We start from the raw sequence: 21,269 nt of genomic DNA, 5'->3' as shown, positions 1-21,269 counted from the left end.
ATAGGTCAAAGGTTAATCCCTAAATTAAGCGACCTCCGGAACAACCCCTCCGGAAGGTCAAAGGTTAATCCCTACATCAAAGGACCTCCGGAACACCCTCCGGAAGGTCAAAGGTTAGCCCCGCCCACCTGTCAATCATAGAGTCATAAATCATTTTGACATAAGCCGAATGGTTATAACTACTAGTGTGACAGTCTGTAAATTCCACAAACAACAGAACAGAGGTCATTCGGCATGGCAGTCTGCCTACAGCTCCTTGGTACGATGGCCTTCACCTGTCTCAAAAGTAAGGGTTTTGTATCGAATTGCAGCATTTATATTTAACATGCCTCCACTTGTTTCCACCCAGTTTTGAACTGAAGACCTTTGCGTGTAAAGCGAACGTGATATCATGGCATGTGCTTTTTAGAAGATGGCTCCTTCCCATAATCTGCTCTGCAAGCAGTGTGACAGTCTGTGTATTCCACAAACAACAGAACAGAGGTCATTCGGCATGGCAGTCTGCCTACAGCTCCTTGGTACGATGGCCTTCACCTGTCTCAAAAGTAAGGGTTTTGTAGCATTTATATTTAAAATGCATCCACTTGTTTCCGCCCAGTTTTGAACTGAGGACATTTTGCGTGTAAAGCAAACGCGATAACCACTACACTACGGAAACTTGATTTGGACGGTACCCACCTAGTGTCATTCGGCATGGCAGTCTGCCTACAGCTCCTTGGTACGATGGCCTTCACCTGTCTTAAATGTAAGGGTTTTGTAGCGAATTGCAGCATTTATATTTAACATGCCTCCACTTGTTTCCACCCAATTTTGAACTGAGGACCTTTCGCGTGTAAAGCGAACGTGATAACCACTACACTACGGAAACTTGATTTGGACGGCACCCACCTAGTGTCTTTCGGCATGGCAGTCTGCCTACAGCTCCTTGGTACGATGGCCTTCACCTGTCTCAAAAGTAAGGGTTTTGTAGCATTTATATTTAAAATGAATCCACTTGTTTCCGCCCAGTTTTGAACTGAGGACCTTTTGCGTGTAAAGCAAACGTGATAACCACTACACTACGGAAACTTGATTTGGACGGCACCCACCTAGTGTCATTCGGCATGGCAGTCTGCCTACAGCTCCTTGGTACGATGGCCTTCACCTGTCTTAAAAGTAAGGGTTTTGTAGCGAATTGCAGCATTTATATTTAACATGCCTCCACTTGTTTCCACCCAATTTTGAACTGAGGACCTTTCGCGTGTAAAGCGAACGTGATAACCACTATACTACGGAAACTTGGTTTGGATCTCATTCCCACCTCTTCTAGCGTACGCTTGTTCAAAAGCGACTGAAACTATAGACTGCCCAGTGTTTTTAACATGGCAAAAAGCTGCTAATTTTGTTGGCAGACCGAACATTTTATATTACTGTACAGGAAACCTCAATGGTCATTTGTTTTATTTTTGTCATTTTCTAAGAGATTAAACCACAAACATCCCTGCAAGTGTACTGACCTGCTCAACAGAAAATCGCATAGGAAATTTTTGCAAAAATCACCCACAGTTTCCGCCCAGTTTCGAACTGGGGACCTTTCGCGTGTGAGGCAAACGTGATAACCACTACACTACGGAAACAAGTCTTCAAGTTGCAGACATAAATCTTTGGGTGCACGCTTATTAAAAAACATATAAAGGAAATGAGCGCTGCACCCACCTAGTGTGGCAAACAGTTAAAATTTTCTGTCAGAATCCAACCACTGTTTCTGCTCGATTTCGAACCGAGGACCTTTCGCGTGTTAGGCGAACGTGATGACCACTACACTCCAGAAACCTATTGATGAGGTGCATGTGATTTTTAGAAGATGGCTCCTTCCCATAATCTGCTCTGCAAGCAGTGTGACAGTCTGTGAATTCCACAAACAACAGAACAGAGGTCATTCGGCATGGCAGTCTGCCTACAGCTCCTTGGTACGATGGCCTTCACCTGTCTCAAAAGTAAGGGTTTTGTAGCGAATTGGAGCATTAAATTTAAAATGCCTCCACTTGTTTCCGCCCAGTATTGAACTGAGGACCTTTCGCGTGTCAGAATCAGAATCAGAATCAGAAAGAGCTTTATTGCCAAGTGTGCTTGCACACACAAGGAATTTGTTTTGGTACTGAGGCTTCCAGTGGACATATACAATTTTCAGATTTACAGATTATTAACCTATTTACAGTGTTTTGAATATTATAAATAAATAAATCTACATATAAGTATCACCTGAGTTGTAGGATATTGCACTAAACAGTGGGAGCATTGCACTTACAGGCATATGCCTTGGAAGGAGTGTTAACTGTTCAGGAGGGAAATGGCCTGTGGGAAGAAACTGTTCCTGTGCCGAGATGTTCTTGTGGCCAGTGATCTGAGTCTCCGTCTTGACGGTAACAGTTCAAACAGGTGGTGTCCAGGGTGAGTGGAGTCTGTGATGATTTTACCTGCTCTCTTCCTCACTCTGGAAGAGTACAGGTCCTGGAGGTTTGGCAGGGGGGCACCAATAATCCTCTCCGCAGTCCGGACTGTCCGTTGTAGTCTCCTGATGTCTGATTTGGTAGCTGAACCAAACCAGACAGTGATGGAAGCGCACAAGACAGACTCAATGACGGCTGAGTAGAACTGAATCAGCAGATCCTGTGGCAGGTTGAACTTCCTCAGCTGGCGAAGGAAGTACAGTCTCTGCTGGGCCTTTTTCACAGTGGAGTCAATGTGATTGTCCCACTTCAGGTCCTGAGAGATGATAGTGCCCAGGAACCTGAATGACTCCACTGCTTCCACAGTGCTGTTCATGATGGTGAGTGGGGGGAGTGCTGGGCTGTTCCTCCTGAAGTCCACGATCATCTCCACTGTTTTGAGCGTGTTCAGCTCAAGGTTGTTATAACTGCACCAGGCAGCCAGCTGTTCAACCTCCAGTCTGTAAGCAGACTCGTCACCGTTTCGGATGAGACCGATGACAGTGGTGTCGTCTGCAAATTTCAGGAGCTTGACAGTGGGGTCTTTAGAAGTGCAGTCATTAGTGTACAGGGAGAAGAGCAGTGGGGAGAGAACGCACCCTTGGGGAGCACCAGTGCTGATTGTGAGTGTCTTGGATGTGTGTTTCCCCAGTCTCACTCGCTGCTGCCGGTCCGTCAGGAAGCTGGTGATCCACTGACAGATCGAGGATGGTATGGAGAGCTGGGTCAAAGCGAACGCTATGTAAAGCGAACGTGATAACCACTACACTACGGAAACTTGATTTGGACGGTACCCACCTAGTGTCATTCGGCATGGCAGTCTGCCTACAGCTCCTTGGTACGATGGCCTTCACCTGTCTCAAAAGCAAGGGTTTTGTAGCGAATTGGAGCATTACATTTAAAATGCCTCCACTTGTTTCCACCCAGTTTTGAACTGAGGACCTTTCGCGTGTAAAGCAAACGTGATAACCACTACACTACGGAAACTTGATTTGGATCTCATTCCCACCTCTTCTAGCGTACGCTTGTTCAAAAGCGACTGAAACTATAGACTGCCCAGTGTTTTTAACATGGCAAAAAGCTGCTAATTTTGTTGGCCGAACATTTTATATTACTGTACAGGAAACCTCAATGGTCATTTGTTTTATTTTTGTCCTTTTCTAAAGAGATTAAACAACAAACATCCCTGCAAGTGTACTGACCTGCTCAACAGAAAATCGCATACGAAATTTTTGCAAAAATCACCCACAGTTTCCGCCCAGTTTCAAACTGGGGACTTTTAGCGTGTGAGGCGAACGTGATAACCACTACACTACAAACACGTCTTCAGGTTGCAGACATAAATCTTTAGGTGCACGCTTATTAAAAAGCATATAAAGGAAATGAGCGCTGCACCCACCTAACGTGCCAAAGAGTTTAAATTTTCTGTCAGAATCCAACCACTGTTTCTGCTCGGTTTCGAACCGAGGACCTTTCGCGTGTTAGGCGAATGTGATGACCACTACACTACAGAAACCTATTGTTGAGAGGGATGTGCTTTTTAGAAGATGGCTCCTTCCCATAATCTGCCCTGCAAGCAGTGTGAAAGTCTGTAAATTCCACAAACAACAGAACAGAGGTCATTCGGCACCCACCTAGTGTCATTCGGCATGGCAGTCTGCCTACAGCTCCTTGATACGATGGCCTTCACCTGTCTTAAAAGTAAGGGTTTTGTAACGAATTGCAGCATTTATATTTAACATGCCTCCACTTGTTTCCACCCAATTTTGAACTGAGGACCTTTCGCGTGTAAAGCGAACGTGATAACCACTACACTACGGAAACTTGATTTGGACGGCACCCACCTAGTGTCTTTCGGCATGGCAGTCTGCCTACAGCTCCTTGGTACGATGGCCTTCACCTGTCTCAAAAGTAAGGGTTTTGTAGCATTTATATTTAAAATGCATCCACTTGTTTCCGCCCAGTTTTGAACTGAGGACCTTTTGCGTGTAAAGCAAACGTGATAACCACTACACTACGGAAACTTGATTTGGACAGCACCCACCTAGTGTCATTCGGCATGGCAGTCTGCCTACAGCTCCTTGGTACGATGGCCTTCACCTGTCTTAAATGTAAGGGTTTTGTAGCGAATTGCAGCATTTATATTTAACATGCCTCCACTTGTTTCCACCCAATTTTGAACTGAGGACCTTTCGCGTGTAAAGCGAACGTGATAACCACTACACTACGGAAACTTGATTTGGACGGCACCCACCTAGTGTCTTTCGGCATGGCAGTCTGCCTACAGCTCCTTGGTACGATGGCCTTCACCTGTCTCAAAAGTAAGGGTTTTGTAGCATTTATATTTAAAATGAATCCACTTGTTTCCGCCCAGTTTTGAACTGAGGACCTTTTGCGTGTAAAGCAAACGTGATAACCACTACACTACGGAAACTTGATTTGGACGGCACCCACCTAGTGTCATTCGGCATGGCAGTCTGCCTACAGCTCCTTGGTGCGATGGCCTTCACCTGTCTTAAAAGTAAGGGTTTTGTAGCGAATTGCAGCATTTATATTTAACATGCCTCCACTTGTTTCCACCCAATTTTTAACTGAGGACTTTTCGCGTGTTAAGCGAACGTGATAACCACTACACTACGGAAACTTGGTTTGGATCTCATTCCCACCTCTTCTAGCGTACGCTTGTTCAAAAGCGACTGAAACTATAGACTGCCCAGTGTTTTTAACATGGCAAAAAGCTGCTAATTTTGTTGGCAGACCGAACATTTTATATTACTGTACAGGAAACCTCAATGGTCATTTGTTTTATTTTTGTCCTTTTCTAAAGAGATTAAACAACAAACATCCCTGCAAGTGTACTGACCTGCTCAACAGAAAATCGCATACGAAATTTTTGCAAAAATCACCCACAGTTTCCGCCCAGTTATGAACTGGGGACTTTTCGCGTGTGAGGCGAACGTGATAACCACTACACTACAAACACGTCTTCAGGTTGCAGACATAAATCTTTAGGTGCACGCTTATTAAAAAGCATATAAAGGAAATGAGCGCTGCACCCACCTAGCGTGCCAAAGAGTTTACATTTTCTGTCAGAATCCAACCACTGTTTCTGCTCGGTTTCAAACCGAGGACCTTTCACGTGTTAGGCGAATGTGATGACCACTACACTACAGAAACCTATTATTGAGACGGATGTGCTTTTTAGAAGATGGCTCCTTCCCATAATCTGCCCTGCAGGCAGTGTGACAGTCTGTAAATTCCACAAACAACAGAACAGAGGTCATTCGGCACCCACCTAGTGTCATTCGGCATGGCAGTCTGCCTACAGCTCCTTGGTACGATGGCCTTCACCTGTCTCAAAAGTAAGGGTTTTGTAGCGAATTGCAGCATTTATATTTAAAATGCATCCACTTGTTTCCGCCCAGTTTTGAACTGAGGACCTTTCGCGTGTAAAGCAAACGTGATAACCACTACACTTCCTAAACTTGATTTGGACGTCAGTCCCACCGCTTCTAGGGTACGCTTGTTCAAAAGCGACTGAAACTATAGACTGCCCAGTGTTTTTAACATGGCAAAAAGCTGCTAATTTTGTTGGCAGACCGAACATTTTATATTACTGTACAGGAAACCTCAATGGTCATTTGTTTTATATTTTTAAAATCATAGTTTATGATACTTAATATCTGTACCCAGATATTTTTAAAAATCATACTTTATTAATATAATTTTACATATTTAAAAATTCACATCTATTGTTTCACACCCTATGTGAAAAAACAATCTTTAAAACACCATAGCATAAAAGAATTACAAAGAGAAAATACTCACTGTTTTGCATGTTGATGAGTTGAGCTGTGCAGTCTTGAAGTTTGGACAAGATATGGTTTGCCAGGGTTCGAGCCGTCATCTATATATATATATATACATTCTGAGATGCAGTGAAAATGTATGGGAAAGATATAACTATGTGTGTCCGCTAGATGGCGCGCGTGTTCTATGAATGGTACAGGCGAGTTCACAGAGAGGTCGTTCTCAGAGATCTATCCAACATTTGTCGCCGTATTTCACGGATAGAAGGTCAAAACTGTCACAAAAGAGACACTCCTCTCTTGAGATACGATTTTTTTTAATTGGAAAGCGTATCGGTAGGGTGAAGTGGCATGTACAGCGGTACCGGCTCCTTTGAGTCTTTTCTATACAGTTGTTGTTTTTCAGGATATGCTCGCGACCATAAATTAGTATGAATCGTGAAAACAACAGGTGCTAAAGACGGTCCATGGATACATCTCCCAGTGTTGCAAGCACACACACACTTAGCGCTTTGAGTGTCAACTTTAATCCAATTCTTCAGTACTCTGAAACGGTAAGCTGATTTTTATTTTTGTCATCGGTTCGTAAACTGCATGAAATACGTTATGATTTTATTTCTGATCATCCGTTCATACTGTATAGCTTCTTCAACAGTCTAAATGGAAGATGATTTTTATTTTTGGACTGCTATAATTGGAATATTATTTATTTACAATGAATGATGCAAGCATTTTATTTATATACTTTTAAATGAACAATGTTGTTCAACTTTAGTTACTGGGAGATATTTTCTCACTTTCACCCCCCAGCAGGGGGTGCAGGAATAGGGTGGTGTCTCACTCACAGACAGACGCACACACTTAGCGCGGAGACCATTGCTGTCATGCGCTGGTGTTTGAGAGACTGAGGGGAGGGAGGGTGTCATGAAACACACACACACACACACACACACACACACACACACACACACACACACACACACACACACACACACACACACACACACACACATTCCTCCACCACTCTGAATCACAGAGTGTCAAAACACAGAGTGTTTAAAAACTTTAAACTTATTTAATCTGAAATGACTGCTTCAGTAGATTTTTAGTAAGATATTTATTTTTGTTTTGAAAAGATTTTTTATAATCATTTATATACTTTTTAAAAGATCAATGTGTTCAACTTTAGTTAGTGTGAAAATTGTAAATGACTAAATGTAAATTTTATAAATATTTCATTCATATACTTTTAAAGGAGCAGCATGCTTTTCAACTTTAGTGTGAGAGTATTAGAAAAACCTTTTCTCACTATCCCCATTTATATAGCGTGCTCAGGAATGCCAGGATATCGGATGACACGCACACACTCACAGACAGACGCACACACACACAGTGCGGAGACTGTCAACTTTAATCCAATTCTTCACCATAGTGAAACGGTAAGATGATTTTACTTTTGTAATTCTAATCTATTCTAATCTATATGCGACATTAGAAAAATTATTTTCTCACCCCGACACGGAGGGGATTTCCCACACCAAGAAGTTATTTCCCCCCGGGGTTAATAGGTCAAAATCAATGGGGCAAAGACAACTGGCAAAGACAACTGGCAACTTCATATATCATACAAAGGTCAATAGGGTAAAGACAACTGTCAACTTGATCGATCGATAGGTCAAAGGTTAATCCCTAAATTAAGCGACCTCCGGAACAACCCCTCCGGAAGGTCAAAGGTTAATCCCTACATCAAAGGACCTCCGGAAATCCCTCCTGAAGGTCAAAGGTTAGCCCCGCCCACCTGTCAATCATAGGGTCATAAATCATTTTGACATAAGCCGAATGGTTATAACTACTAGTGTGACAGTCTGTAAATTCCACAAACAACAGAACAGAGGTCATTCGGCATGGCAGTCTGCCTACAGCTCCTTGGTACGATGGCCTTCACCTGTCTCAAAAGTAAGGGTTTTGTATCGAATTGCAGCATTTATATTTAACATGCCTCCACTTGTTTCCACCCAGTTTTGAACTGAAGACCTTTGCGTGTAAAGCGAACGTGATATCATGGCATGTGCTTTTTAGAAGATGGCTCCTTCCCATAATCTGCTCTGCAAGCAGTGTGACAGTCTGTGAATTCCACAAACAACAGAACAGAGGTCATTCGGCATGGCAGTCTGCCTACAGCTCCTTGGTACGATGGCCTTCACCTGTCTCAAAAGTAAGGGTTTTGTAGCATTTATATTTAAAATGCATCTACTTGTTTCCGCCCAGTTTTGAACTGAGGACCTTTTGCGTGTAAAGCAAACGTGATAACCACTACACTACGGAAACTTGATTTGGACGGCACCCACCTAGTGTCATTCGGCATGGCAGTCTGCCTACAGCTCCTTGGTACGATGGCCTTCACCTGTCTTAAATGTAAGGGTTTTGTAGCGAATTGCAGCATTTATATTTAACATGCCTCCACTTGTTTCCACCCAATTTTGAACTGAGGACCTTTCGCGTGTAAAGCGAACGTGATAACCACTACACTACTGAAACTTGGTTTGGATCTCATTCCCACCTCTTCTAGCGTACGCTTGTTCAAAAGCGACTGAAACTATAGACTGCCCAGTGTTTTTAACATGGCAAAAAGCTGCTAATTTTGTTGGCAGACCGAACATTTTATATTACTGTACAGGAAACCTCAATGTTCATTTGTTTTATTTTTGTCCTTTTCTAAAGAGATTAAACAACAAACATCCCTTCAAGTGTACTGACCTGCTCAACAGAAAATCGCATACGAAATATTTGCAAAAATCACCCACAGTTTCCGCCCAGTTTCGAACTGGGGACTTTTCGCGTGTGAGGCGAACGTGATAACCACTACATAACAAACACGTCTTCAGGTTGCAGACATAAATCTTTAGGTGCACGCTTATTAAAAAGCATATAAAGGAAATAAGCGCTGCACCCACCTAGCGTGCCAAAGAGTTTACATTTTATGTCAGAATCCAACCACTGTTTCTACTCTGTTTCGAACCAAGGACCTTTCGCGTGTTAGGCGAATGTGATGACCACTACACTACAGAAACCTATTGTTGCGAGGGATGTGCTTTTTAGAAGATGGCTCCTTCCCATAATCTGCCCTGCAAGCAGTGTGAAAGTCTGTAAATTCCACAAACAACAGAACAGAGGTCATTCGGCACCCACCTAGTGTCATTCGGCATGGCAGTCTGCCTACAGCTCCTTGATACGATGGCCTTCACCTGTCTTAAAAGTAAGGGTTTTGTAACGAATTGCAGCATTTATATTTAACATGCCTCCACTTGTTTCCACCCAATTTTGAACTGAGGACCTTTCGCGTGTAAAGCGAACGTGATAACCACTACACTACGGAAACTTGATTTGGACGGCACCCACCTAGTGTCTTTCGGCATGGCAGTCTGCCTACAGCTCCTTGGTACGATGGCCTTCACCTGTCTCAAAAGTAAGGGTTTTGTAGCATTTATATTTAAAATGCATCCACTTGTTTCCGCCCAGTTTTGAACTGAGGACCTTTTGCGTGTAAAGCAAACGTGATAACCACTACACTACGGAAACTTGATTTGGACGGCACCCACCTAGTGTCATTCGGCATGGCAGTCTGCCTACAGCTCCTTGGTACGATGGCCTTCACCTGTCTCAAAAGTAAGGGTTTTGTAGCATTTATATTTAAAATGAATCCACTTGTTTCCGCCCAGTTTTGAACTGAGGACCTTTTGCGTGTAAAGCAAACGTGATAACCACTACACTACGGAAACTTGATTTGGACGGCACCCACCTAGTGTCATTCGGCATGGCAGTCTGCCTACAGCTCCTTGGTACGATGGCCTTCACCTGTCTTAAAAGTAAGGGTTTTGTAGCGAATTGCAGCATTTATATTTAACATGCCTCCACTTGTTTCCACCCAATTTTGAACTGAGGACCTTTCGCGTGTAAAGCGAACGTGATAACCACTATACTACGGAAACTTGGTTTGGATCTCATTCCCACCTCTTCTAGCGTACGCTTGTTCAAAAGCGACTGAAACTATAGACTGCCCAGTGTTTTTAAAATGGCAAAAAGCTGCTAATTTTGTTGGCAGACCGAACATTTTATATTACTGTACAGGAAACCTCAATGGTCATTTGTTTTATTTTTTGTCATTTTCTAAGAGATTAAACCACAAACATCCCTGCAAGTGTACTGACCTGCTCAACAGAAAATCGCATAGGAAATTTTTGCAAAAATCACCCACAGTTTCCACCCAGTTTCGAACTGGGGACCTTTCGCGTGTGAGGCAAACGTGATAACCACTACACTACGGAAACAAGTCTTCAAGTTGCAGACATAAATCTTTAGGTGCACGCTTATTAAAAAACATATAAAGGAAATGAGCGCTGCACCCACCTAGTGTGGCAAACAGTTAAAATTTTCTGTCAGAATCCAACCACTGTTTCTGCTCGATTTCGAACCGAGGACCTTTCGCGTGTTAGGCGAACGTGATGACCACTACACTCCAGAAACCTATTGATGAGGTGCATGTGATTTTTAGAAGATGGCTCCTTCCCATAATCTGCTCTGCAAGCAGTGTGACAGTCTGTGAATTCCACAAACAACAGAACAGAGGTCATTCGGCATGGCAGTCTGCCTACAGCTCCTTGGTACGATGGCCTTCACCTGTCTCAAAAGTAAGGGTTTTGTAGCGAATTGGAGCATTAAATTTAAAATGCCTCCACTTGTTTCCGCCCAGTATTGAACTGAGGACCTTTTGCGTGTCAGAATCAGAATCAGAATCAGAAAGAGCTTTATTGCCAAGTGTGCTTGCACACACAAGGAATTTGTTTTGGTACTGAGGCTTCCAGTGGACATATACAATTTTCAGATTTACAGATTATTAACCTATTTACAGTGTTTTGAATATTATAAATAAATAAATCTACATATAAGTATCACCTGAGTTGTAGGATATTGCACTAAACAGTGGGAGCATTGCACTTACAGGCATATGCCTTGGAAGGAGTGTTAACTGTTCAGGAGGGAAATGGCCTGTGGGAAGAAACTGTTCCTGTGCCGAGATGTTCTTGTGGCCAGTGATCTGAGTCTCCGTCTTGACGGTAACAGTTCAAACAGGTGGTGTCCAGGGTGAGTGGAGTCTGTGATGATTTTACCTGCTCTCTTCCTCACTCTGGAAGAGTACAGGTCCTGGAGGTTTGGCAGGGGGGCACCAATAATCCTCTCCGCAGTCCGGACTGTCCGTTGTAGTCTCCTGATGTCTGATTTGGTAGCTGAACCAAACCAGACAGACTCAATGACGGCTGAGTAGAACTGAATCAGCAGATCCTGTGGCAGGTTGAACTTCCTCAGCTGGCGAAGGAAGTACAGTCTCTGCTGGGCCTTTTTCACAGTGGAGTCAATGTGATTGTCCCACTTCAGGTCCTGAGAGATGATAGTGCCCAGGAACCTGAATGACTCCACTGCTTCCACAGTGCTGTTCATGATGGTGAGTGGGGGGAGTGCTGGGCTGTTCCTCCTGAAGTCCACGATCATCTCCACTGTTTTGAGCGTGTTCAGCTCAAGGTTGTTATAACTGCACCAGGCAGCCAGCTGTTCAACCTCCAGTCTGTAAGCAGACTCGTCACCGTTTCGGATGAGACCGATGACAGTGGTGTCGTCTGCAAATTTCAGGAGCTTGACAGTGGGGTCTTTAGAAGTGCAGTCATTAGTGTACAGGGAGAAGAGCAGTGGGGAGAGAACGCACCCTTGGGGAGCACCAGTGCTGATTGTGAGTGTCTTGGATGTGTGTTTCCCCAGTCTCACTCGCTGCTGCCGGTCCGTCAGGAAGCTGGTGATCCACTGACAGATCGAGGATGGTATGGAGAGCTGGGTCAAAGCGAACGCTATGTAAAGCGAACGTGATAACCACTACACTACGGAAACTTGATTTGGACGGTACCCACCTAGTGTCATTCGGCATGGCAGTCTGCCTACAGCTCCTTGGTACGATGGCCTTCACCTGTCTTAAAAGTAAGGGTTTTGTAGCGAATTGCAGCATTTATATTTAACATGCCTCTACTTGTTTCCACCCAATTTTGAACTGAGGACCTTTCGCGTGTAAAGCGAACATGATAACCACTACACTACGGAAACTTGATTTGGATCTCATTCCCACCTCTTCTAGCGTACGCTTGTTCAAAAGCGACTGAAACTATAGACTGCCCAGTGTTTTTAACATGGCAAAAAGCTGCTAATTTTGTTGGCCGAACATTTTATATTACTGTACAGGAAACCTCAATGGTCATTTGTTTTATTTTTGTCCTTTTCTAAAGAGATTAAACAACAAACATCCCTGCAAGTGTACTGACCTGCTCAACAGAAAATCGCATACGAAATTTTTGCAAAAATCACCCACAGTTTCCGCCCAGTTTCAAACTGGGGACTTTTAGCGTGTGAGGCGAACGTGATAACCACTACACTACAAACACGTCTTCAGGTTGCAGACATAAATCTTTAGGTGCACGCTTATTAACCTGTTAACCTTCAAGGCCAGTTTTGAAAAATCCCCAGAAATGGCATACCCAAACTTAAACAGATACAGTTCATGAACCCTTTGAACTAAAAGCACAAGTATGATCTCATTTGAAAGCTGACACCTAGTAGTTTATTGTAAATGTAGAAATAATTATTGTCATAATGAAAAAAAAATGTTTAAATAGCTTCGAAGTTTTGTAAAGTTATTAGAAATTTACTTTTATGAAACATCTTCATAAAAATAAAATTGAAGTTGGCCCTGGAGGAATCTAGAAATGCACTGCAGCTAAAGCCATATGTGTGACCATTTTATATTTAAAATCTGAAAATGATAAGTCTAAAACTCTGTATTTAGTTAAATGTTTTTCAAGATCATGTCAAATTACTTTATTTTGATTAGACTCTAAAATGCAAACTGATGTTTAGTCATCTTCTGAGTCATCTATTCAGTCTATTGTCTCTATTATTTTGTGGTGCAAACGAGCCCCATTCAGTGTGAGTCTCTCCCTGCACACATTTACACCTCTCCAGACTGGTTATGGCTCTAAATATGCATTTCTTTTGTCTGCATTAGCTACTAACGACTGGCTATTCACAGGCTATTCATAGGGTTTCAAACCCTAATTTCTTTTATCAAAGTTCTCACTAAATATTTGAAACTGGTATCAAATGCACTGAAACATTTCAGTAAGCATTCCTATTTAGAAAAAAATCATAAAACAATAACTGCTGGTGGCAGGTGCACCTGGGCTAGCTAGCATGTTAGCTTAGCACACCATCAATACACGACCATTTATGAGATTAAAACCATGTTTGTGCTCCAAACTTACTTTATAACGCAAGTCGAGTGTTTTAAATAATCTTCTGTGATCTAATTAGGCTTCAGATAAAAAAAAATCCGACAGAAAATGTATTATTTATAGTGTTCTGCACGATGATGAAATCTATATCGATTAGCATTACATTATAAATATAATCTATTATTATGAAATACCTGGCATGGCTTGAAGAACACAGGTAACTCAAATATCATTGCAATCATGTTTATTGTCTTCAAAACATCTTTATCTGCATGTTACAGCGATCTCTGTCAGCTACTTTCTGTATCAGTGACGTCCTGGAATGTCACATGACTATGGGTCTTCTTCGTGGTCCATATATGGGCTGTTATTGTGCATATAGCGCCCTCAGGCTATTGGTATGAATTGAAAACACAGCACATCTCAGTAAGAAGCGATCATAATGATTACATCGACGCATTTGGGTATAAATTCAACAAATATTATTCCTGTCTATAGAAATATGATGTGAATCTATGAGAATATATCAATATTTCTCCAAGTCTGCACATTTTTGAGCTGAAGCCCTGAGGGACGATGTTTTGTGAATCACTGTCATGACGACAGCTTGGAGTGTTTTTTATGAATGGACCAGCTGACGCTCATAATTCATATAAAAGGTATCGACTCATTTTTTCATTTCATAACTCCTGACACAAATTAAGACATAACTGTCACTATAAGTTTCTCAGAATACAATAGTGGTCAAATACTGAATCTTGAGTCTTATATCTTTTTAATGATGTATAGTTTGTCAAGGTATAACATTAAATCTGATAGTAAATTTGAACTAAATAAAAAAAAACCCGCTTCAGTGCGCCGACGCTCTGGAAACGGTTAACAGGTTAAAAAGCATATAAAGGAAATGAGCGCTGCACCCACCTAACGTGCCAAAGAGTTTAAATTTTCTGTCAGAATCCAACCACTGTTTCTGCTTGGTTTCGAACAGAGGACCTTTCGCGTGTTAGGCGAACATGATGAACACTACACTACAGAAACCTATTGATGAGGCACATGTGCTTTTTAGAAGATGGCTCCTTCCCACAATCTACTCTGCAAGCAGTGTGACAGTCTGTGAATTCCACAAACAACAGAACAGAGGTCATTCGGCATGGCAGTCTGCCTACAGCTCCTGGGTACGATGGCCTTCACCTGTCTTAAAAGTAAGGGTTTTGTATCGAATTGCAGCATTTATATTTAACATGCCTCCACTTGTTTCCGCCCAGTTTTGAACTGAAGACCTTTGCGTGTAAAGCGAACGTGATATCATGGCATATGCTTTTTAGAAGATGGCTCCTTCCCATAATCTGCTCTGCAAGCAGTGTGACAGTCTGTGTATTCCACAAACAACAGAACAGAGGTCATTCGGCATGGCAGTCTGCCTACAGCTCCTTGGTACGATGGCCTTCACCTGTCTCAAAAGCAAGGGTTTTGTAGCGAATTGGAGCATTACATTTAAAATGCCTCCACTTGTTTCCACCCAGTTTTGAACTGAGGACCTTTCGCGTGTAAAGCAAACGTGATAACCACTACACTACGGAAACTTGATTTGGACGTCAGTCCCACCGCTTCTAGGGTACGCTTGTTCAAAAGCGACTGAAACTATAGACTGCCCAGTGTTTTTAACATGGCAAAATGCTGCTAATTTTGTTGGCAGACCGAACATTTTATATTACTGAACAGGAAACCTCAATGGTCATTTGTTTTCTTTTTGTCCTTTTCTAAAGAGATTAAACCACAAACATCCCTGCAAGTGTACTGACCTGCTCAACAGAAAATCGCATACGGAATTTTTGCAAATACCACCCTTAGTTTCCGCCCAGTTTCGAACTGGGGACCTTTCGCGTGTGAGGCGAACGTGATAACCACTACACTACAGAAACACGTCTTCAGGTTGCAGACATAAATCTTTAGGTGCACGCTTATTAAAAAGCATATAAAGGAAATGAGCGCTGCTACCACCTAGCGTGGCAAACAGTTTAAATATTCTGTCAGAATCCAACCACTGTTTCTGCTTGGTTTCGAACAGAGGACTTTTCGCGTGTTAGGCGAACATGATGAACACTACACTACAGAAACCTATTGATGAGGCACATGTGCTTTTTAGAAGATGGCTCCTTCCCACAATCTACTCTGCAAGCAGTGTGACAGTCTGTGAATTCCACAAACAACAGAACAGAGGTCATTCGGCATGGCAGTCTGCCTACAGCTCCTGGGTACGATGGCCTTCACCTGTCTTAAAAGTAAGGGTTTTGTATCGAATTGCAGCATTTATATTTAACATGCCTCCACTTGTTTCCGCCCAGTTTTGAACTGAAGACCTTTGCGTGTAAAGCGAACGTGATATCATGGCATATGCTTTTTAGAAGATGGCTCCTTCCCATAATCTGCTCTGCAAGCAGTGTGACAGTCTGTGTATTCCACAAACAACAGAACAGAGGTCATTCGGCATGGCAGTCTGCCTACAGCTCCTTGGTACGATGGCCTTCACCTGTCTCAAAAGCAAGGGTTTTGTAGCGAATTGGAGCATTACATTTAAAATGCCTCCACTTGTTTCCACCCAGTTTTGAACTGAGGACCTTTCGCGTGTAAAGCAAACGTGATAACCACTACACTACGGAAACTTGATTTGGACTTCAGTCCCACCGCTTCTAGGGTACGCTTGTTCAAAAGCGACTGAAACTATAGACTGCCCAGTGTTTTTAACATGGCAAAATGCTGCTAATTTTGTTGGCAGACCGAACATTTTATATTACTGTACAGGAAACCTCAATGGTCATTTGTTTTATTTTTGTCCTTTTCTAAAGAGATTAAACAACAAACATCCCTGCAAGTGCACTGACCTGCTCAACAGAAAATCGCATACGAAATTTTTGCAAAAATCACCCACAGTTTCCGCCCAGTTTCGAACTGGGGACTTTTCGCGTGTGAGGCGAACGTGATAACCACTACATAACAAACACGTCTTCAGGTTGCAGACATAAATCTTTAGGTGCACGCTTATTAAAAAGCATATAAAGGAAATAAGCGCTGCACCCACCTAGCGTGCCAAAGGGTTTACATTTTCTGTCAGAATCCAACCACTGTTTCTGCTCGGTTTCGAACCGAGGACCTTTCGCGTGTTAGGCGAATGTGATGACCACTACACTACAGAAACCTATTGTTGAGAGGGATGTGCTTTTTAGAAGATGGCTCCTTCCCATAATCTGCCCTGCAAGCAGTGTGACAGTCTGTAAATTCCACAAACAACAGAACAGAGGTCATTCGGCACCCACCTAGTGGGTGCTTCTCATTTCTTATTTGTGCATCCTCGTTTCCTTTCCTCGCTTCCTTTCCTAGCGTCTCAGCTCCACCCCCTGTAGGTTTTGAGGGAAGGACGCAAGGAAAGAAAATGAGGACGGAGGAATCGAATGAAAGCTTTTTTTATTCATTGGAATACTTGATCACTCGCGCGTCACTTCATAGCGTCATCAGCAGCGCTCAAAGGATCTGCCCTTATGTTGTTGAAGTTTGTTTATTTAAGAAATTCATAATAAATGATAATAAAGCAAGATACCCTGTTGAAATATGTGTAATGTGTGGTTTATATAAACTGCAAAGGTAAAGTATACATTAAAACAGATTGTGATCGATGTGAAGGGGGAGGAGAATGTATACGCGCGTCACGTTTAGTCGATAAATCTCTTCCGCATAGGATACACCTGTGTATCCTCGCTCATGACTCCTCTGGAAGCCTCCTCACTCCTCGATCCTCGCCTCCTCGCGGTGCAATTAGAGAATTGAGATGTCCTTCAAGATGGCTGCGCTCGATCGGTTTCCGGGTCATAGGATGGAGGACAGAGGAACGAGGAGACGAGGAGGGATATTGCGAAGCACCCAGTGTCATTCGGCATGGCAGTCTGCCTACAGCTCCTTGATACGATGGCCTTCACCTGTCTTAAAAGTAAGGGTTTTGTAGCGAATTGCAGCATTTATATTTAACATGCCTCCACTTGTTTCCACCCAATTTTGAACTGAGGACCTTTCGCGTGTAAAGCGAACGTTATAACCACTACACTACGGAAACTTGGTCTGGATCTCATTCCCACCTCTTCTAGCGTACGCTTGTTCAAAAGCGACTGAAACTATAGACTGCCCAGTGTTTTTAACATGGCAAAAAGCTGCTAATTTTGTTGGCAGACCGAACATTTTATATTACTGTACAGGAAACCTCAATGGTCATTTGTTTTATTTTTGTCCTTTTCTAAAGAGATTAAACAACAAACATCCCTGCAAGTGTACTGACCTGCTCAACAGAAAATCGCATACGAAATTTTTGCAAAAATCACCCACAGTTTCCGCCCAGTTTCAAACTGGGGACTTTTCGCGTGGGAGGCAAACGTGATAACCACTACACTACAAACACGTCTTCAGGTTGCAGACCTAAATCCTTAGGCGCACGCTTATTAAAAAGCATATAAAGGAAATGAGCGCTGCACCCACCTAGTGTGGCAAAGAGTTTACATTTTCTGTCAGAATCAAACCACTGTTTCTGCTCGGTTTCGAACAGAGGACCTTTCGCGTGTTAGGCGAATGTGATGACCACTAAACTACAGAAACCTATTTGTGCTTTTTAGAAGATGGCTCGTTCCCATAATCTGCCCTGCAAGCAGTGTGACAGTCTGTAAATTCCACAAACAACAGAACAGAGGTCATTCGGCACCCACCTAGTGTCATTCGGCATGGCAGTCTGCCTACAGCTCCTTGTTACGATGGCCTTCACCTGTCTTAAAAGTAAGGGTTTTGAAGTGAATTGCAGCATTTATATTTAACATGCCTCCACTTGTTTCCACCCAATTTTGAACTGAGGACCTTTCGCTTGTAAAGCGAACGTGATAACCACTACACTACGGAAACTTGGTTTGGATCTCATTCCCACCTCTTCTAGCGCACGCTTGTTCAAAAGCGACTGAAACTATAGACTGCCCAGTGTTTTTAACATGGCAAAAAGCTGCTAATTTTGTTGGCAGACCGAACATTTTATATTACTTCACAGGAAACCTCAATGGTCATTTGTTTTATTTTTGTCCTTTTCTAAAGAGATTAAACCACAAACATCCCTGCAAGTGTACTGACCTGCTCAACAGAAAATCGCATACGAAATTTTTGCAAAAAACACTCACAGTTTCAGAACTTTTTTTTTTTTCAGAACAGAACAGTTAAAATTTTCTGTCAGAATCCAACCACTGTTTCTGCTCGGTTTCGAACCGAGGTCCTTTCGCGTGTTAGGCGAACGTGATGACCACTACACTACAGAAACCTATTGATGAGGTGCATGTGATTTTTAGAAGACGGCTCCTTCCCATAATCTGCTCTGCAAGCAGTGTGACAGTCTGTGAATTCCACAAACAACAGAACAGAGGTCATTCGGCATGGCAGTCTGCCTACAGCTCCTTGGTACGATGGCCTTCACCTGTCTCAAAAGTAAGGGTTTTGTAGCGAATTGGAGCATTAAATTTAAAATGCCTCCACTTGTTTCCGCCCAGTATTGAACTGAGGACCTTTCGCGTGTAAAGCGAACGTGATAACCACTACACTACGGAAACTTGATTTGGACGGTACCCACCTAGTGTCATTCGGCATGGCAGTCTGCCTACAGCTCCTTGGTACGATGGCCTTCACCTGTCTTAAAAGTAAGGGTTTTGTAGCGAATTGCAGCATTTATATTTAACATGCCTCCACTTGTTTCCACCCAATTTTGAACTGAGGACCTTTCGCGTGTAAAGCGAACGTGATAACCACTAAACTACAGAAACCTATTTGTGCTTTTTAGAAGATGGCTCGTTCCCATAATCTGCCCTGCAAGCAGTGTGACAGTCTGTAAATTCCACAAACAACAGAACAGAGGTCATTCGGCACCCACCTAGTGTCATTCGGCATGGCAGTCTGCCTACAGCTCCTTGTTACGATGGCCTTCACCTGTCTTAAAAGTAAGGGTTTTGAAGTGAATTGCAGCATTTATATTTAACATGCCTCCACTTGTTTCCACCCAATTTTGAACTGAGGACCTTTCGCTTGTAAAGCGAACGTGATAACCACTACACTACGGAAACTTGGTTTGGATCTCATTCCCACCTCTTCTAGCGCACGCTTGTTCAAAAGCGACTGAAACTATAGACTGCCCAGTGTTTTTAACATGGCAAAAAGCTGCTAATTTTGTTGGCAGACCGAACATTTTATATTACTTCACAGGAAACCTCAATGGTCATTTGTTTTATTTTTGTCCTTTTCTAAAGAGATTAAACCACAAACATCCCTGCAAGTGTACTGACCTGCTCAACAGAAAATCGCATACGAAATTTTTGCAAAAAACACTCACAGTTTCAGAACTTTTTTTTTTTTCAGAACAGAACAGTTAAAATTTTCTGTCAGAATCCAACCACTGTTTCTGCTCGGTTTCGAACCGAGGTCCTTTCGCGTGTTAGGCGAACGTGACTACACTACAGAAACCTATTGATGAGGTGCATGTGATTTTTAGAAGACGGCTCCTTCCCATAATCTGCTCTGCAAGCAGTGTGACAGTCTGTGAATTCCACAAACAACAGAACAGAGGTCATTCGGCATGGCAGTCTGCCTACAGCTCCTTGGTACGATGGCCTTCACCTGTCTCAAAAGTAAGGGTTTTGTAGCGAATTGGAGCATTAAATTTAAAATGCCTCCACTTGTTTCCGCCCAGTATTGAACTGAGGACCTTTCGCGTGTAAAGCGAACGTGATAACCACTACACTACGGAAACTTGATTTGGACGGTACCCACCTAGTGTCATTCGGCATGGCAGTCTGCCTACAGCTCCTTGGTACGATGGCCTTCACCTGTCTTAAAAGTAAGGGTTTTGTAGCGAATTGCAGCATTTATATTTAACATGCCTCCACTTGTTTCCACCCAATTTTGAACTGAGGACCTTTCGCGTGTAAAGCGAACGTGATAACCAATACACTACGGAAACTTGGTTTGGATCTCATTCCCACCTCTTCTAGCGTACGCTTGTTCAAAAGCGACTGAAACTATAGACTGCCCAGTGTTTTTAACATGGCAAAAAGCTGCTAATTTTGTTGGCCGAACATTTTATATTACTGTACAGGAAACCTCAATGGTCATTTGTTTTATTTTTGTCCTTTTCTAAAGAGATTAAACAACAAACATCCCTGCAAGTGTACTGACCTGCTCAACAGAAAATCGCATACGAAATTTTTGCAAAAATCACCCACAGTTTCCGCCCAGTTTCAAAATGGGGACTTTTCGCGTGTGAGGCGAACGTGATAACCACTACACTACAAACACGTCTTCAGGTTGCAGACATAAATCTTTAGGTGCACGCTTATTAAAAAGCATATAAAGGAAATGAGCGCTGCACCCACCTAACGTGCCAAAGAGTTTAAATTTTCTGTCAGAATCCAACCACTGTTTCTGCTCGGTTTTGAACCTTTCGCGTGTTAGGCGAATGTGATGACCACTACACTACAGAAACCTATTGTTGAGAGGGATGTGCTTTTTAGAAGATGGCTCCTTCCCATTATCTGCCCTGCAAGCAGTGTGACAGTCTGTAAATTCCACAAACAACAGAACAAAGGTCATTCGGCACCCAC

At 42.8% G+C, this 21,269-nt stretch overlaps 20 non-coding genes across 20 annotated transcripts; all 20 read right to left on the bottom strand.

The window, feature by feature from the left end:
* Window positions 1-585: 585 nt before the first annotated feature.
* Window positions 586-658, bottom strand: trnav-uac (transfer RNA valine (anticodon UAC)). The gene has a single exon. It is a non-coding gene; the product is annotated as a tRNA-Val (tRNA).
* Window positions 659-995: 337 nt separating this feature from the next.
* Window positions 996-1,068, bottom strand: trnav-uac (transfer RNA valine (anticodon UAC)). The gene has a single exon. It is a non-coding gene; the product is annotated as a tRNA-Val (tRNA).
* Window positions 1,069-1,543: 475 nt separating this feature from the next.
* trnav-cac (transfer RNA valine (anticodon CAC)) lies at window positions 1,544-1,616 on the bottom strand. The gene has a single exon. It is a non-coding gene; the product is annotated as a tRNA-Val (tRNA).
* Window positions 1,617-3,382: 1,766 nt separating this feature from the next.
* Window positions 3,383-3,455, bottom strand: trnav-uac (transfer RNA valine (anticodon UAC)). Its single transcript has one exon. It is a non-coding gene; the product is annotated as a tRNA-Val (tRNA).
* A 456-nt stretch (window positions 3,456-3,911) lies between these two features.
* trnav-aac (transfer RNA valine (anticodon AAC)) lies at window positions 3,912-3,984 on the bottom strand. The gene has a single exon. It is a non-coding gene; the product is annotated as a tRNA-Val (tRNA).
* Window positions 3,985-4,419: 435 nt separating this feature from the next.
* On the bottom strand, window positions 4,420-4,492 carry trnav-uac (transfer RNA valine (anticodon UAC)). The gene has a single exon. It is a non-coding gene; the product is annotated as a tRNA-Val (tRNA).
* A 337-nt stretch (window positions 4,493-4,829) lies between these two features.
* Window positions 4,830-4,902, bottom strand: trnav-uac (transfer RNA valine (anticodon UAC)). Its single transcript has one exon. It is a non-coding gene; the product is annotated as a tRNA-Val (tRNA).
* Window positions 4,903-8,532: 3,630 nt separating this feature from the next.
* Window positions 8,533-8,605, bottom strand: trnav-uac (transfer RNA valine (anticodon UAC)). Its single transcript has one exon. It is a non-coding gene; the product is annotated as a tRNA-Val (tRNA).
* A 1,178-nt stretch (window positions 8,606-9,783) lies between these two features.
* Window positions 9,784-9,856, bottom strand: trnav-uac (transfer RNA valine (anticodon UAC)). Its single transcript has one exon. It is a non-coding gene; the product is annotated as a tRNA-Val (tRNA).
* A 127-nt stretch (window positions 9,857-9,983) lies between these two features.
* Window positions 9,984-10,056, bottom strand: trnav-uac (transfer RNA valine (anticodon UAC)). The gene has a single exon. It is a non-coding gene; the product is annotated as a tRNA-Val (tRNA).
* Window positions 10,057-10,532: 476 nt separating this feature from the next.
* trnav-cac (transfer RNA valine (anticodon CAC)) lies at window positions 10,533-10,605 on the bottom strand. Its single transcript has one exon. It is a non-coding gene; the product is annotated as a tRNA-Val (tRNA).
* A 4,510-nt stretch (window positions 10,606-15,115) lies between these two features.
* On the bottom strand, window positions 15,116-15,188 carry trnav-uac (transfer RNA valine (anticodon UAC)). The gene has a single exon. It is a non-coding gene; the product is annotated as a tRNA-Val (tRNA).
* Window positions 15,189-15,454: 266 nt separating this feature from the next.
* trnav-cac (transfer RNA valine (anticodon CAC)) lies at window positions 15,455-15,527 on the bottom strand. Its single transcript has one exon. It is a non-coding gene; the product is annotated as a tRNA-Val (tRNA).
* A 668-nt stretch (window positions 15,528-16,195) lies between these two features.
* trnav-uac (transfer RNA valine (anticodon UAC)) lies at window positions 16,196-16,268 on the bottom strand. Its single transcript has one exon. It is a non-coding gene; the product is annotated as a tRNA-Val (tRNA).
* A 460-nt stretch (window positions 16,269-16,728) lies between these two features.
* trnav-aac (transfer RNA valine (anticodon AAC)) lies at window positions 16,729-16,801 on the bottom strand. The gene has a single exon. It is a non-coding gene; the product is annotated as a tRNA-Val (tRNA).
* A 1,666-nt stretch (window positions 16,802-18,467) lies between these two features.
* trnav-uac (transfer RNA valine (anticodon UAC)) lies at window positions 18,468-18,540 on the bottom strand. Its single transcript has one exon. It is a non-coding gene; the product is annotated as a tRNA-Val (tRNA).
* Window positions 18,541-18,870: 330 nt separating this feature from the next.
* trnav-aac (transfer RNA valine (anticodon AAC)) lies at window positions 18,871-18,943 on the bottom strand. Its single transcript has one exon. It is a non-coding gene; the product is annotated as a tRNA-Val (tRNA).
* A 213-nt stretch (window positions 18,944-19,156) lies between these two features.
* trnav-uac (transfer RNA valine (anticodon UAC)) lies at window positions 19,157-19,229 on the bottom strand. Its single transcript has one exon. It is a non-coding gene; the product is annotated as a tRNA-Val (tRNA).
* A 434-nt stretch (window positions 19,230-19,663) lies between these two features.
* trnav-uac (transfer RNA valine (anticodon UAC)) lies at window positions 19,664-19,736 on the bottom strand. The gene has a single exon. It is a non-coding gene; the product is annotated as a tRNA-Val (tRNA).
* A 610-nt stretch (window positions 19,737-20,346) lies between these two features.
* On the bottom strand, window positions 20,347-20,419 carry trnav-uac (transfer RNA valine (anticodon UAC)). Its single transcript has one exon. It is a non-coding gene; the product is annotated as a tRNA-Val (tRNA).
* Between the last annotated feature and the right edge of the window lie 850 nt (window positions 20,420-21,269).

Source organism: Siphateles boraxobius, unplaced genomic scaffold (assembly GCF_051911475.1).
Source record: "Siphateles boraxobius isolate OS27281-9 unplaced genomic scaffold, OSU_SipBor_1 6, whole genome shotgun sequence".
Taxonomy (NCBI): Eukaryota; Metazoa; Chordata; class Actinopteri; order Cypriniformes; family Leuciscidae; genus Siphateles; species Siphateles boraxobius.
This window is presented reverse-complemented; position numbering and strand designations above follow the sequence as displayed.